Source organism: Lepidochelys olivacea (genome assembly GCF_965140295.1).
Source record: "Lepidochelys olivacea isolate rLepOli2 genome assembly, chromosome: 3".
NCBI lineage: Eukaryota > Metazoa > Chordata > Testudines > Cheloniidae > Lepidochelys > Lepidochelys olivacea.
The window spans coordinates 138,376,136-138,391,985 of record NC_140413.1 but is presented as its reverse complement, the minus strand read 5'-3'; the positions used below and the strand labels follow the sequence as shown (position 1 = coordinate 138,391,985).

Sequence of the window (15,850 nt, the reverse complement as noted above, 5' to 3'; positions counted from 1 at the left end):
CAACACATGACATGTAACTTGATCACACATTGCTACTCATCTGGATAAAATGATCACAAAATGGGCAAAAGTAGGATTATACTAACCCAGTATTCAGTAGGTTTGTAACGTACACACTGAAGGGGGCTGCAAAGGTGTGTGGCAGGAAAAGCAACTGCCAGGCAGTTGTCAAACACAGCAACACCTTCTTTTATTTTACTCCCCAACCTCCTCTGCCAAATTCCAACCTGAAGTAAGAGGCTGCAACTCTTATTTGCTGATTTTATGTTATTCTTGGTTTGCACACCCACTGACTGCCACCTCAGTGGAAGTCACAGTTTTTATCCCCTTACATCCATTTTCTCGCAACTTGCCTCCTGCCCCTCCATGAGGAGATAAGCTCCTCCCAAATGGAGTAGGTGGGAAGAAGCATGATCCAGTAGAAAGCTTGTGGCTTCTAAACCACAGTTTTCACTTTAGTTTCTCCCTGCCATGCTTTGTTGTAGTGGAGCATTATCTAGCCACTAATTTATTCACTGGCATTCCAACTGGTTAGTACCTATGATATCAGAGTTACCTCTTTGGGTGAGCCAAATTTGTCAGCTGGAGAGTCTAAGCATTCAGATCCTTCTCATTATTTCTTATTTTAGTCATTTATTTGGATTTACATGCTCATTCCATAAAATGGAGCATTTCTCCTGGTCTCAAGGAGCCTGTAGAGCATTTACATAAATATATATATAACTATAAATAACCATAAACCAATTTCTCCAGTAATTCACTTTGCCCAGTAAATATATCATCCAATCTTTGAAAACATACTGAAGATTTTTACAATCCCTCATCAAAGTCCTCCCATTCCCTCACAGTTTCAGAAAACAAGAGTGCCTTGTAACAACCTCAATATCAATAAACTAGTACTGTATCAAAATGGGGGGGGGGGCGTGGAGCATGTTCGAAAGCATGTGAGGAGCCCTCAAAGAGATGCCCTGCCAACTGACCTGTTTTTCAAATGTATGGGGCTCCTGCTCAGTTGTCTCCATAGTTCTGACCACTACTGTCTCGCTGTTACCCTGTGCTCACCCCATCTTGCTGTCTCTTCCATTATACTTCAACTGTAAACTCTACAGGGCTGGAACAGTGCATTATGTGCTTGTACAGTGCACAGTACAATCAGGTCTGACCTATAATAATAATCTTAATAACTGCTCATTTGTGACAGTTTGACCTGAGACATGATTTGGCACCTTGAAGACAGGGTTAACTGTTACAGTGGGTGTGTGTCACGGTTCATAATGTGTGTGGTCTGACCTAGTGACCTGGTCAGAGCCCAGAATAGCTTCAGGGTTGTGGTCAGGAGTCACACCAAGGGTCACAGCCAGAGTGGGAATCAGAGGTTATGCCAATGGTCAACCCGGAGCCAGTAATTAGAGTTAGGGCAAGGAAGCAGGATCAAGATGAGGTAACAGGAACAAGGAGCAGGAACCAAGCAAGGAGGCAGGAACTTTGTCTCAGGGACCTGGTTAGCAGCAGACCTAGCACCTAGTTGCTCAGAAAGAGACATGGCAAAAACAGGAAGCTTTATGCTAGGATGTGTCTAGTCAGCAATCTGCTGCTAGTCAGCTGATCCTGCTAAATAAATGGGTCCAGCCTCTGTTTGTGGGTTATCAGCTGCAGTTTCCTCATCTGCCTTTGTAGCCCAGTGGCACAGAATATAAGACTCTCACTCAGCAAGCCTGCAGGCTTGCGTTGAAGACCTGTAGTGCCTGATTCTGTGTATGCAAAAATGTACACATACACATTTTGCAGTGCATAGGTAGACAACTTCCATGGGCCTAGATGCTTAATTTAGTGTATCTTCCAATACATTTTCTTTGTGGCACATTAATTTGTAGCTCACTGTAGCAGTTACACCATGTTCAAGATACCTCATCATGGGTGAGGTATTATTTATAGACATTATTTAGAAGAGAACCACCATCAGTATAAAAAGGTCTTTCATGGTTTACTTCATTATTTGCATAGCACAAGCTTTCCCTCGGGTGGTAAGAAAAACATGGATTTTAAATTAATCCCTCTGAAAATAAACTTGGGTTCAATTAACGGATGAGAGGGAAAGATTGACAAAATCCAATCTCAATTTGTGGTAAAAAAACATTTCGAAATATTTTGTGAAGCTTGCAAAACCTCCATTTCTAATGGCTTTCACGATCCCTAATTCTAAGAGACAAGTCTGTGCAAATTAATAGAGCCCTGTGGATATCCATGGATCATGTTTATGGATCGGATGCAGATACACATTCGGTATCTGGGCAGGGCTCTACAAATTAAATTCAGCCAGGAATAGGAGACATTGTGGAGCTGTAGCACCTCATGTGGAGATTTGGGGGTATTGCACCGCAGTGAAGTGCAAACGCACCTCAGTGAAGTGCAAACTTTCCTCAAGCACCCCAATTTACAAGCAGTTTATATAAGTCTACAGTCCACTTTCTTTTGTGCGGCTGACCCATTATGTGGTTTTCAGGTAACATTCATTGACACATTTTTGAAGCTTTTCACCCATTATTTCAAGCAACTCAAATCCTTAAGGAGGGATACAAATATTTCCTTAAAAAAAAATAAAATGTTGCATTTGATCAATTTGGAGAAGTCTCCAATTATCCCAATAGCTAAGTAAAGCCTGAGCTCAAAGATGTTTTTAATGTACTGAATTGTATGTTTTATATCACTTAAATCACCCTCACCAAAAGTATAACCAGATGATGACGAATATTTTTTCTCATGAGTGCCAACACCTTGCTTTTTCTTACATTACTTCATTTGATTTATTTCATGATGAATCTAAGAAGAAAAACCCCAGAAAAACAGCTTTGTTTCTAACCTTTGAATGGTAAGTAGTTGAGCAGTAATTTGGCAACTTATAAGCATGTTTTCAACTCAGGGTAACAGGGCTTTGAAAGTGAACTTAAAACTAAATATAACAAGCATTCTATCAAAAGTGATACAGAGCACACAAATATTTGTAAATGTAACTATAATAAATTAACACGCAAAAGTTACAGCTTTTTAAACTAGCCAATCAGAGCTAAAACCGTGGTGGCAGACTCAGAATACTCAGTGAAATTATAATAATGTGACAGCGGTATACTCAAAACCTAAAATAAATGATGAGTGAATCAGCTCTTATGCTGAAAGTAGCTAAGAACTACTGTATTGGGTGATGTGCGCAGCCCTGTATTGGATGGAATCTGAGCTAAAAGTGCTCCTTGCTCTCATCAAGTAATCAGTACTTTCTTTATGGAGTCAATCAAAGGTTGGGACATGTATTCTTCAAACTACTTGTTTCAACTCTAGTATCTGTTTAAGTATCAGGGATGACCAAACTCCCTTTTCTAAGATCAGAACTCTGTCCAAAAACTAAGGTTCTGAAAATTTCCCTTACTTTCCCACCAACTCAAGTCCATCCAGGTTTTGGACTATAAATGTAAAAATCCTGCAAGAAAAGTTGTTCCTCTAAGGTTTCCCAGTCTTGCAGATTCTGAATGTTTGTATAGTTCAAAGAGGCTTTTGAAAAAGCCAACTGAACTGAATCCAAATTATAAATCTTTTAGGTTTGCCCTTCACTAGTATGCATGTGACTACATGAAATTGCAGCTCAACTTTCAGTTCCTTCTCTCAAAGTGTTTAAGGTTTGGACTTGATTTGATTAAGGACAACCCCGCTCCACTCATCCCATTTCTTGCTCTCCCTATCCTTGAAACCTCTTCTAGCTCTTTTGCATGTCTATCTCAATACTGCATTTGTGCAGTTAAACTACCTTGTAACTGGCTGGCAATGTTTGCCTGAAACACCCTGCCTTGCTGGGAAAGGCATGAGTGGTCTCTGAAAAAAAAATCTACAATGTTTTATGGCTATTTACATTTTGAGTTCCTAGTGTGGTATCTCATAAAAATATCAACACAAATGTACACCAACAACCCACGTTTTCCAGATCTGCAATAAGAGAAAAGCAAAACAAGTTCAAAAGAATGCAGAGTTGGCATAAAGCGGATTTTAATCCTGAACCCTGAAAAAACAACATCCCTACCTCACAGGGCTGTCATGAGGTTAAATAATATATGCATTTAAAGCACTTTGAAAAATGGAAAGCACTATGTAAATGCTGAGTATCACTAGGACAGTGAAAATACATTTCCACAATGTTTATCCATAAAAAGGAAACATTTGGGGGCAAATCATGTATTTTTATTTCCTTATGGCTCCTAATGAAGTCAATGGAAGCCCCATGACTGCATCTAAAGGAAAATTTGGAATAAGATGTGACAGTATGCCACGAATAGCTATACTTGTACCAATACAACTTACAACAGGTGTAAACACTGCAAGCAATATTTAAAGTCCAACATGAATTATACATTTGGATTTTTGATGAATTATGTATCATATTTTATGCAAACGATATACTAATCCTGCTATCATGAATCCAAGCTGTCTACCAGAATCTTGCCTCAAAGCAACAGCATATTTGCCAATAGGTAAACAGAGAAATAGACAGACATATCTTTTGACCATCCTGAAATACATCTGAGTAGAGGAGCTGGAGAATCCAAGAATAAAAATGGCCACGTATTTTGCTAAATATTTAGTTATCACTTCTCTGGAAAAGGGATGGTTGTCACGTATGCAATATTCACATATAAATCTGCCATAAAAATACATATACTCTTATCCCACAATAGCCCAACGTACAAAGATAAATAAAATAATAAAATAGTCATGGACATAATTTGAGTCAATGCACAGTACTTAGAATTGTACCGTAATTAAAGCCTACTTCCACAATATTTTTGGCAAAAACAGCACTCTGACACTAGCTAGCACTGTTTTTTAGAGTCCTGAAATTCCAACACCTGTATTCAATTAATCTAAGTTTTTCAGCCTCATTGGCTTCACCTGCTGTACATGCTAGTATGTTGCACCAGGCTCATGCTTGTTTGATGCCTGGATTTTCACAGGACTTTTTTACTTTGATGCAGATTACTTATTTCCTTCCTAGCTCCCCAGAGCATCATCACACCCACAAATCCTCCAGCAAAATCAGAGGGCAGGGAACAGGGGGGTTGGATGGGGCAGGGGTCCCGGGGGGCAAGTCAGGAATGAGGGGGGCGTTGGATGGGGCGGCAGGGAGCAGGGGATGGCAGATGGGGTAGGAGTCCCGGGTGGGCCATCAGGGGGTGAGAAATGGGAGGGGGGTTGGATAGGAGGTGGGGGCCGGGCCATGCCTGGCTGTTTGGCCCTCCATACAATTTTGGAAACCCAATGTGGCCCTCAGGCCAAAAAGTCTGCCTGGCTCTGAAATAGGGCCATGTTTATGTCAGACCAATTTATATATAATTTGGATCAATAATGTATCAGTTTGAATAATTAGTATAAGGCTTGTCATTCACTAAATCAAACAGTGCCAGGTTATTCTATGTATTATTTACACAACACTGAAAAAAGTTAAGCTTATCCCTTGTATACCTACATGAAAAAACTTTAAAAATAGATGGACTATATCATCACAGAAAAAGAACTACTCTTGGTTAGATTTTCAGTTAGAATGTAGCACTCAAAGGGCAAAATAAGTAAAAGGTGCTGAATAAACAACAAATATTTCTGACCCACAGAAATTAGGATAAAAGGACACAAATAGGTATACAATATTCTTATTACAGCATAAGAAATTATTAGAATCTCGAGGCATATTACCACCCTCTGTTTCCAGTTACTGTGGTTTCTTGTTGCTTGATGTGTGTGCTTATTTTGCATTATGTACACAACTGCCCATGCTCCCTCAACATTTCATGAAGTAGAATTTAGGAGAACCCAAATTATGTGTCTCCTTAATCTCAAGTTTTATTTTGTGCCTTCTATTTCCCCTGAATGAATGAATTAAATGAATATATAAAAGGCACACAACAATCTAAATGGTATTTTAATTGTACAATATTGTACAAGTATTATTTTAGACCAAAAGGACAGAAAAGTGATGGATGTACTGCTTTCAATCAAGACATCCACACATAGATAAATGTATCTTCTGTCCAGGATTCAAACTAAATCTTTTTCAGTTGTAGAAAAAAAATGGTTTGGTTCAACAAATCTCCAAACAGAATGAGGGTCTACCTAGTAAAGATTTGCTTTTCCATTTGTCATGAGAATCCAACAAAATCTAGTTTCCACGGAGGCTTGAAGCACTAACACTGCTTTCCTTTAAGTTTGTTGTTATGAAGCTAGATTTTAAGAACACCTGCCAAGCTCTGGGATCCCCAACAAAATGTTGGTGTTCGCAGTGAACCAAAATAGGAAAAATCAGTCACAAAATAAAGGCTTCTTCCCTCTAAAAAGTGGTGGGGTGGGGTGGGAGGAACACCAAAGAAATCCTGCTTAGCTTTGTTAGGAACCTCTTATCAATGGTTTCAATCTAAATGAACAATTTTTCCGTATCTAGACACCTTTATTAAAAGCAATTAAAATAACCATATCTTATCTATAATCCTGAATATTTACTCAGCTTTCATTTATACCCTATTTATAAGCAATAAATGAATATTTAGCTTGGCATGCATGCTTTCATGGTGTGAATTATAATTATGAATCTTATTTCTCCCCTTCCAAAATACTTTTTAGTCCTTTTAACATTATATATGTTGTTTCCCTTAGCTGAAAGATGTAAATTGCTCTTCAGAACTCTTCTCTTTTCATCCAATACTCCTCCCTCCAACCCCATTGCTACTCAAACTAGGAGCATAATCGAAGTAGGAGAATCTGATCATCTGGAAAGTCATGAAATAACTGACTTTTTTTTTGCATTTTTCCTGAATTCAGTGTTTGGGGGGGGAGGGGGAAAGATATTTTAGAAAGCCCTTTTGTGAATTGGTTTCAAAATGTGTCAGTTTAATTACAGGACTTCTTACTAAAATTGCTCCTTGCTATAAAGTAGGTAATTCGGACCTCTCAGGGATGATTGCTTAGTCATACTAAAAATAATATAGCCTTACTTCTTATTTTATTGAAGCATGATGGTTAACTACACCATTGAAAAATGTATGTGCTGACACTCTTTACAAACTCGTTCTCATTCTAAAGAGCTCCCATCTTTCTCACCTTCAGAAGGACCTCAGGGTTCTTAGGACCCTTTTAAATTTTGGTTAAATTTAGGTTTGGCTTTTTCTGCTTTATTTCAAAAGTTCACTGCACATAGATAGGTTTTATTTTTGTATTTATTTTGATTATGGATGAACTGTGTTTCTCCTCCCCGCTTCATTCCCAGTTAGAGTGGAATATTTTTGAAGCTATTCACTGTGAGATTATTTATTTTATATAAATGTAAATAACAATAAAGATGCCTATACAATGGACTAGGTCAGAGGTGGGAAAACTATGGCGCGACGGACCATTCTGCCCGGCCCCTGAACTCCTAGTGGCTAGCCCCCGGCCCCTTCCCCGCACCCTCAGCTCACTGCACCGCCAGTGCAATGCTCTGGGCATCCGGGCTTTGAGCTCCTGGGGCAGTCCAGCCGCAGAGCCTGGCCTGACGCGGTGCTCTGTGCTGTGTGGTGGCGTGGCTGGCTCCAGCTGGGAGGCACGGCTGCCTATCCCCATGCCACCAGCCACCGGTGCTCCAGGCAGCACAGTAAGGCGGCAGTGAGCGGGGGAGAGGGGTCGGATAGAGAGCAGGGGAGTTTGGGGGGTGGTCAGGGGCTGGGTGGGGGGTGAATAGGGGTAGGGGCAGGGAACAAGGGGCTTGAATGGGGGCAGGGGTTCCAGGGGCAGTCAGAAAGGAGAGGAGGGGTTGGATAGGGTAGCAGGGGGCAGTCAGAGGATACGAAGAAGGGGTGGTTGAATGGAGCAGGGCAGTCAGGAAGGAGAGAGGGGGTTGGATGGGGCAGTGGGGGGCAGTTGGGGTGGGGGGTCCAGGGACAGAGAGAAGGGGGAGTGGATGGGGCAGGGGTCTCTGGGGAGGCCGTCAGGGGGCGATAAGCAGGGGGGGTCAAATGGGGGCAGGGGCTCGGCCATGCCTGGCTGTTTGCGGAGGCACAGCCTCCCCTAACCAGCCCTACATACTATTTCTGAAACCCGATGCGGCCCTCAGGCCAAAAAGTTTGCCCGCCCCTGGTCCAGGTGGTCTAATACGTTATTACTATTGTAATATAATCCCAACATCATTAAAACTATCATTTAGTTAAGAACTCTGCCACCAGCCACCAACAAAGAAGCTCCTGTCCAGTCCTTCATCATTTTTGGGAAGCATACCATCAGCTCCCTCACAAAAGCAGAGCATCAGCAATCTAGGCTATTTTGGACAAAAAAGATTAGGAACATCAGGATGCTCCATCAGACTTCTGTAGACTTTAAATGACCACTGACGAGACCTTGTAAATGCTGCCAAGAGATAGAGTTTTGAAGAGATCAAAGGACTGATTTTCAGAAGGTACTAGTGATTTTGGGTGCCTCCATTTCTTTTAGTCCTCAACTTGAGACACCTTCCAGAGACCTGATTTTCAGTGGGTGGATGCTCACTTTTTTCTCCCTCACATTCACTATAAATAGAGACAAATTTTAAAAGCTTTCAAACTGCAAGAGCAGAAAAATAAAGATGCATACTGTTGAAGACAAAGAGGACGACATATGTGATGAACCTCTGTTTATTATTATATGTCATGTAGGCTCAGCTAAAACAACAAGAAAACAATGGTTTAAAATGCTGATGATGAGCACTGACAAGGAACCAAATAAGAAAATCTTCTGCCAGACTGCTGTGTGGGTCCACATAGAATCTACCGATCACAATTATAATATGACAATTCAAGATAGGAACTGGGTTTCACAAAACAGTGGAGTCAAGCTAAAATTACTTGAGGATTCTTCTGTGAAGCCCTTAGGCCAATCCTCACTAAACTGTGCATATATCACCAACAGAGAGCAGATTAAAGCATTTCAACTTTTATTTCTGAATACCATACAAGAATGTGAAATGATTTTCCCCAATTACTAGCTCCACCTACTGGAACTGCCTTACAAGCTTTAAAGAAGTCTTCTACACATTCTGTGACCTTAACAATGCAGTGTCAGTCTTTAGATCACCCTATTTCCCCATATTTACTATTTTTACATGCTCATATTATTGTCTCAAGTACTGTCTTTGCCATTCTGATAAAAAACAAGGTCTAGTTTCTCTGCACATGTTCTGGTACCAGTTAAGCAGTGCAAAGTGGCTGAAATCTGGATGCAGCTGGCCAGTTAAAAAATAGGGGTTTATAAACTCTTGACTGGCGTGGAAAAAGTGAGTAAGAAAATGTTATTTATTCCTTCACATAACACAAAAACCAGGGGCCACCCAATGAAATTAATAGATCACACGTTTAAAACAAACAAGAGAAAGTACTTATACATGCAACACATAGTCAACCTGTGGAACTCTTTGCCAGGGGATGTTGTGAAGGCCAAAAGTATAACAGGATTCAAAAAAGAATTAGGCAAGTTCCTGGAGGATAGGTCCATTAATGGCTATTAGCTAGGATGGGCAGGGATGCAACACCATGCTCTGAGTGTCCCAAGCCTCTGTTTGCCAGAAGCTGGGAATGGACGACAGGGGATGGATCACTGGCCACTACTGAAAGACAGGATACTGGGCTAGATGGACCATTGGTCTGACCCAGTATGGCCATTTTAATGTACTTATCCAATGCCCATTAAAAATCAATCAAAAGACTCCCACTGACTTACGTGGGCTTTGGATCCAGATCCATATTTGTAGCTTGCACTGCAGTTCTATGTGAAAATAAAAAGGAGTACTTGTGGCACCTTAGAGACTAACCAATTTATTTGAGCTTAAGCTTTCGTGAGCTACAGCTCACTGCATCCGATGAAGTGTGCTGTAGCTCATGAAAGCTTATGCTCAAATAAATTGGTTAGTCTCTAAGGTGCCACAAGTACTCCTTTTCTTTTTGAGAATACAGACTAACACGACTGTTACTCTGAGTTCTATGTGAGTTACTCGCTGAAATTTTGAGCTTGCTGGAAATGTTGCACTAACACACCAGCAAAGTATGAAGCATTTGAAGAATTTTATTAGGCTAACTGCTGTGTGAACCAGTGCCAGTGCTATAGTATAACAGAGTAAATATCTTCTGGCCATCCATGCCAAAATGGTGGATCAGGATAACTTGCCCACAGGATACTAGAACATCATGCAGATCATTAAATAGCTGCTGAACAACAAAAGACATCCGATCCAAAGACTAGGGGATCTTCTTATACCACTAACAACTAGCAATTCTGAATGAGAAAATTAAGTTCAAGAACATTTTTGTGCATACTTTCCTGTAATTCACAAATAGCCTTTTTTTCTAGTAAAGCTTTGCAAGAAATTAATCTGTAACAAGAAACAAATACATTTGCCTAATTGTCATAATCCGTAAAATAGACTTTACACTGACAGACAGAAAAACACTGAATGCTAATCCACTGGCTACATATTAATATGATTCTATTTGAGTTGAGACCGAAACCAACAAATCTGGTACCACAGCATTTTTTTTTCCTCCCTGCTTATTTAAATCACATAGACTTTATAAAACAAGCATCATCATCATATTATTTTGTGCAAGCCTCCTTCCACACTCCATGGATCATTTTGTTCCGACTCTAAACCTTTTCCAGGATAACTTTTGTTGCCCAAAACAGGAAGGAGCTGCATCAAACAAATAACTTAGAAAATATAAAATAAACAACTAAATATAAATAACGATGCAAAAAAGTTAGAGTATAACCTGCTTTAGCATCTGTTTTAAAGGAAGCACCTTCCTGCAGTACCTCCTTTAAGGCCAGATTCTGCCACCTGAACTCACAATGCACTGCAAAGAATGGGAATATTTGTGGGTTCTGGGACTCATCCAAAGCCCAGTAAAATCAATGGAAATGTTCCCAATGGGCTTTGGGATCAGGCCCTATGCTACTGATCAGTGTAAGGATGGGAAAATCTGGCCTGAAATATTATCAGGGAAGTGTGGAGGACTAGTCACCCTTACTATAAAACACAGTTGTAGCTACTCTTCTTGGGTTACCAGATTGCTGGTTTTCCCTTAACTAATACCCAACTTTGAGGTTGGCTGTGGTTTGTTGAAAATTTTTGCTGTGTACTTTGCACAAGATTCTTGGGATGTTTTGGTGCTTCCACTTCTCAACTTCAGCATGAACTGGAAGTGCAGAGATGCTCGTAAAAATGAAGGAAATTTCCTGGTCAGTTCTTATATTATCTGAATTGTTGTGCCCATCCCTTGAGGCAATATCAATGACCTAACTCTAAATCCTAATTATAAAATCAGGAAATTTAAGGACAAACACTAACAATTATTCATCCCGTTGTGCTTATTAGTTGCAGGCATCTCACCCCAGTATACATCAGTAGCATTACCATTATTTCCATAAATAATGCACTAGTAGGTTCATCTGTTTTGCTGTCATTCATTCAATGCACCTTCTCTGCTATCACCATTCTGCTAACTTACCAGTTATGATGGGTTAGGACAGTCCTGCTACTAGCTTGGCAGGTAAAATCCACCTAGTGGTATCATTCATGAAGTGAAGTACATTAAAGTAGGAAACAAAATGGAGCATTTTACTATTTGACAGGCAGTGATTTAGTTCAAAATTGAAATATTCCACCTGAATCACACAGTTGGTTGGTGAGATTCCGTGGCCTGCATTGTGCAGGGGGTCAGACTAGATGATCATAATGGTCCCTTCTGTCCTCAAAGTCTAGGATTCTATGATTAACCATTGTATCTGGGAGTTCTGATAAACAGAGTAAAGACAGGCTCAAGCCAGAGTTCAGAACCAAATCCAAACCTCTCCTAACTTAGTGTTGTTAGATTTGGGAGGTTTAGTAGAGGATCTTTATAGAGACAGACATGAGCTGTGAAGTTCAAATGTGAAACTTTATCCAGGTCTATACTTCCCCAAAGTTGGTTTTGGTGATGGGTCCATAATGTTTGGCTATAACTGTTGATGCTAGCCATAATAGTTGTTACCTTAGTTGGTACTAAAGAAACACAAGTAGCAAGCAGCACTTTTGGGTAACCTCTGTTAGTCAGGAAAAATGTTGATTCATTTGTATTTGTTTTCCTTATTTTGTCTCACAAAAAGAAAGGTGTAAAGTTTTCTTAATAGATCTTTTGTCACCTTACTAGTAAAGCACCTTTTCAGATCTGTTGTCAGTATACTCTCAAAGTAAGCTACAATACTATGATTATCCAGTAAAGAGTCCTTGTTTATTCTTTGACCTTACTACTTAACATATGAGATGAATTATCTTGTTTGTAAAGTCTGAATTTTCCATTTTATATATTCTTTTCTTGATTATCATAAATGACTAATGAACAACATCTGTCATCCTCTCTTTATGGCTTTTGTTTCATCCCTATGTAAAGATGTCACACATTTAATATTTTAAAAAATCTCTTCAATATAAAAGAGTTCTTATGAAGTTACTCAATATGTAGTAGGAGACCAAAATTTAAATGCAGTTTTCAAACAAATTTACAGCATCTATCAAACTGGCTTTGTTTACCAGTCAAGTGTGATGAGGGCTGGGCCCAGTTAGGTACTGAATGAGCTAGGTATAAGGTACTGTGGAAGCACCTTAGATTCTCTCATTCTTTACCCCCTAGAAATCTGATGTTTCCCCTTTTACTTAGGCTCCCCTCCTTCTCTCACAACCTCAGTGAAGCTTCTCTAATAAAGCTTTGCCCACACTACAAGGTAAGGGTGTGATTCACAATTTGCATATACATACTCGTGCTAGCTCAAGGAGAGATAGCAGGAGTATAAACAGTAGCGTAGCCAAGGTAGCACACACAGTGGCGGAACAGCTTAGTCGTGCCGAGTATGTTCTCATGGGGTTCATGGCTACTTCTGCTATTTATACTTTCACTAGCTCTCATCAAGTTAGCATGAGTATGTATACACAAACTGGGAATCACACCCCTACCTCATGGTGTGGATGTAGTATAAGAGCATAATTCCACGACCCTCATGTATGTTAACTCCATTAGTAGTCTTATTTATTTCACTGGCATGATTAATGGAGTAATTGTGGTGGAACTGTGACCAAACTGGGGCTCTGAAATAAATAAATATTGTCCTTTCATATCCTCTAGGATTTGGTATTTTATAAACAAAGGCAGCCCAATTTCCAATAATGGAGAGAGAGAAAACATCTATAAGCTTAATTAAATTTGTTCTGGCAGTACATTTACCTCCTGAAAACTGTGTTCGGGTTTTGTCTGGCTATAGGGTGGCTGGTGCAGTGGTTTACACTCTTGCACTTTTACCACAGTAGTCCTGATTTCATATCTTAGACCACAAGTAAAAATGAGTTTCGGGATGAAGATTCTTCATCCCCATTTTTACACATCACAAAATGCCTCCCTGATTGAGAAGGTTGACTCAAGAGAGTCACAGATTTAACATAGCAAGGTATTAGACTTATTGCATATTCTTATAGAAATTATGTGTTTGGGGAAATTGTACGGTTTTCATCAGTAGTAGAAAACAACATTTTTTTTAAAATGGATGAGTTAATTTAGCTATTCTCCCAGTTTGACCATGTACAAAAAACTAATTCTAATCTCACAGTAGTGTACAGAAGGAGTAACTTCAGTAAAGTTCTGTTCAGTAAAGCATCACACCTCTGTAAAAATGATCACAATAAGGTCCCGTGGTGTTAATGACTAGGAAGATGGACAGCCTTTTTTATAATGTAAGGAAGTTGGCTCTTCCACCAATGATGTCACAAGACTTTCCATTTCATGATAAGTCAGCATGCAAAAACCAGAAGAAGATGGAAATACATGGTACACTTGCTGAAACGGAAAAAGGAAAGAACAAGGTCAAGTCTCTGGAGCACTCTGCTAATGCAGCAAATAAAAAGCCTGGTCAGGGAAAAAATACAGAAATCAATGAATGTCCAAGGGACTGCATCACGGAATCAACAGGTGTCAGATAACCCATCAAACAATATCATTTTGCTTAATAATTTGCCAGAAGAGACAAATGAGGTGATGCTGTCTATGCTGTTTAACCAGTCCCCTGGTTTGTTGTAGTACATTCAGTACCTGGGAGACAACACAGCATTTGTGGTGTTTGAAAAAGAGAAACAGGCAGGTGCTGATTAAGAACAGGCAGACAGACGATATTCAAGGATTGACGAACATAGTGCTAACTCATGCATGAAAGTGACACACACCCAAAAATAACAGCAGTGGTAGTTCCCCTAAAAAGGAATTCTGAGGGTTTATTTGTTAATTTTAATGTGACTTTTTCTTTCCGGAAAACGCTAAAGTGGTTTTATTCCTCTATGAGTGATGTGTACTTTATGTATAATTAAGGATTTTTTATGTGAGGCAACTACAAAATTTTTGCCACTATACTGGATGTAAAGCTCTGTGCAGAAATCCTAACTTTGTAAAACAGATTGTTTTTGTGATAAAAAAAACAAACTAGGTCATCAATACACATGTTGATTTGGTAAAAAAAAAAAAATCCCCACTGACAGCTGCAATAACAAAGAAATATAGCTAGTGAAATAGGACTTTATATTTTAGTAGTAAAATGAATTAATATTGAGTTGTTGGCTAGTGAGTTGTCTCATAAATTATATAATTCCTTCCACTTTATAATGAAATGGTCCAGAAAAAAATTAAAACTAATCCATAGGAACAAAATACTCAAAACTATGTTCTTCCTTTAAGAATAAGTTTCTAATTAAATACAGTGATAAACTAAAGTCCTGCATGATCAAGGTTGACAAGATTCGCTTTTATAGTTTCCATGAAGTTACCAGAAGCTTTGTTGCATACAGACTCTTTCCTGGCCCTGTATTGCACCCACAATCTTGTATGTACATAGATAGCATATGTAAAGTATGTAGATATACATAAGAATTAAGAATATACATAGTATTTTAGCACAATACATAAGCAGTATATACGCTATTTAGGAGAACTATGCAAAATACTGAATACACTATAAAACTGGCACAGTTCACATATCTCACAATTTTACAACAAAAGTGTTTTATTTCACTGTCGCAAAGAATACTTCTAGCAAAAGAATTTCACAGGCAAAAATCTAGATCTATTTGTATTCAACACTGAAAAGGAACAGAGTGCTACCACACCTCAGAACTGGCAAGTGTAAACGAGGATACTGAAAACTCCATTGCCAGTCACAATTTATTACTGCACATCAGTGATACTCGAGTACAAATTTTGATTAATGCCTTCACTTTTTCTTTTCTTCCTATGCTGGATATAAGCATTTCTGAGATTGTTAGTCTTTTTCCTTTAATATTTTTAGCTACATTTTGTGTAGCCAGGATCCTGAAATCTAGAGAGCAAGAGAAAAGAAAGGTTCTTTTCACAAGTAATGAATCTATTTTCTAATTTGAGCCCATCTGGGATATTGCACAGACTTAGTATTATAACAATCGTTAGTAGGCAAATCTTAACAGTGATAATCTATTATTGTGACAAAAGTAAGCATTTCTTTTTACTAGACTTCCATCTTTTGGTACAGAGAGCCTAGATTAGGTTCCCCTACAAAGGGGAACCTCTTGTACCTAAGCTGGAGTTTGAGTATGTGACTGACTTTTCTATTTCTGGTGAGTTAGATGTGTATCTGCTGAACTTTTTGCTATCTGATTTTGGTTTGTCAATGTTTAACTTCAAGCTGAGTCAAATGAACAACTAGTACTTTGGATCTCATTACTGCATATCTGGACACTGTGTAAACCAGAAATAAGGTCTCAGTTATACTACACGGA

General features: G+C 39.1%; 1 protein-coding gene across 2 annotated transcripts in view; it reads right to left on the bottom strand.

Annotated features, from left to right (window-relative positions):
* Nucleotides 1–15,850, bottom strand: part of CHRM3 (cholinergic receptor muscarinic 3) — a gene marked incomplete at its 3' end in the record, with an annotated part of 322,380 nt that overhangs the window by 288,959 nt on the left and 17,571 nt on the right. The gene's annotated exons all lie outside the window — the stretch shown is intronic.